Consider the following 1,660-nt stretch of genomic DNA (forward strand, 5'->3'; position numbering starts at 1 on the left):
TTTTTTTTTTTTTAATATCATGTTTCACCCAATATGTATTGGTAAAGCTTCTCTTACATGGATAACTAGTCCAAACTCTAATACCTGTTGTCTCACAGTTCAGGGAGATGGGATACCTTCCTGAAGCAATGGTGAATTACCTTGCATTATTAGGCTGGGATGATGGAACTGAAAATGAGTTTTTCACCCTTAATCAACTGGGTTAGCGGTTTTTTGTTTTTAATTCCACTATTTCACTATAAAGACGGTATGCTGTTGAAAGTTGAGACTGATTGCTTACCGAACAGGAATTTATTTGAACATATCGTTACGGATATATATATTTTTGAGTGAATACCCCATCCGGCCCCTGACAATTATTTCGAAAGGACAACGAGGCCCTCCAAAAATAAAAAAACACCCAATCCGGCCTCTGATAAATTTTTTTTGGGACAGATTAGCCCCTGTGCCAAAAAAAATAACATTGATTTTTTTTTTAGCACAGGGGCCTCGTTGTCCTTTCGAAATAATTGTCAGGGACCGGGTTGGGTTTATTTTTTTTGTCAGGGGCCGGGTTAGGGGTTTTTTTTTGTCAGGGACCTCGTTGTCTTTCGAAGTAATTGTCAGGGCTGATTTGGGTTTTTCTCTATATTTTTTGGTCTAACAGTTGAAAAATTCACTATTGAACGTGTTAACAAAAGTAGTGCTGTTTTTTATTTCACGAAGTTACAATAACTTTTGTTTTTGTTTGCTTTGTATTTTGAGATGAGATGAAAACTTATGGTTACTAATTTTACGTTCTGAATGTCAAGTTCCTATTATACATGGTGTTTTATATCATTGAATGCATTATTATTAGTTTACTCATATTGAAAATTTTGAGTTATATATTTCTTACTCCTAAAAAGTATTGTTGCTAAAAATATATAATAAATATCTATTTAGGATTTCTTAAATTTATTCCTTGTTTTCTATTCAGGTGGATGAATGGTCATTAAGGGCACAACCATCACAGGAAGTGACCCAACTTATCGCCGGAGACCGCTAGAAGGCATCTGGCTTACTCATAGTATCAGTAGGGCCTTTTGTTGATATGAGATTTGATTCTATATGTTTTGATTTAGTCTCATTCTAAGTAGAATTTTATTTAATCATTTTCCAAGACACTTGAATTTATTTAATATGATTTTATTGTGACTTAAAACATTAGATTCAAGTATGGCAAGTTCCTTATCATTGACTTGGGAACTGTCAAGAAAATCAAGCATGGTTATGTTTGGTGGCTCTGGAAAATATACCTCTGCATTATATGTTGCAGTAGTAAAAGCTAATTCAGTCGAAAAGGTTGAGTCTGAGATTCTTCAGTTTGTTGAGACAATTAAGAATAGTACTATAATTTTTCAGATTATAAGTGACTTGTCTGTAAAAAAAATCATAAGATTTGGTTGATGACATTTTAATTTTCATGTAATGCTTTAAATTTGGAAGATATTTTAAGGTTTATAGTAAATTATAATTATGTTTTAGAGTGATTATTTATCATTTTTATTATAAAACAGTTTTTTCAGTTAAACTACGATTAGACTAATAACCTAATAATTAAAGCGGTTTGATATCGATTTTCAGAACCTTGTCCAAAACTCATCCAAAAATAATTGTGGTTATTACTTTTGTTAAATAA

The sequence above is a fragment of the Arachis ipaensis genome, chromosome B09 (assembly GCF_000816755.2).
Source record: "Arachis ipaensis cultivar K30076 chromosome B09, Araip1.1, whole genome shotgun sequence".
In the NCBI taxonomy this organism is placed as follows: Eukaryota; Viridiplantae; Streptophyta; class Magnoliopsida; order Fabales; family Fabaceae; genus Arachis; species Arachis ipaensis.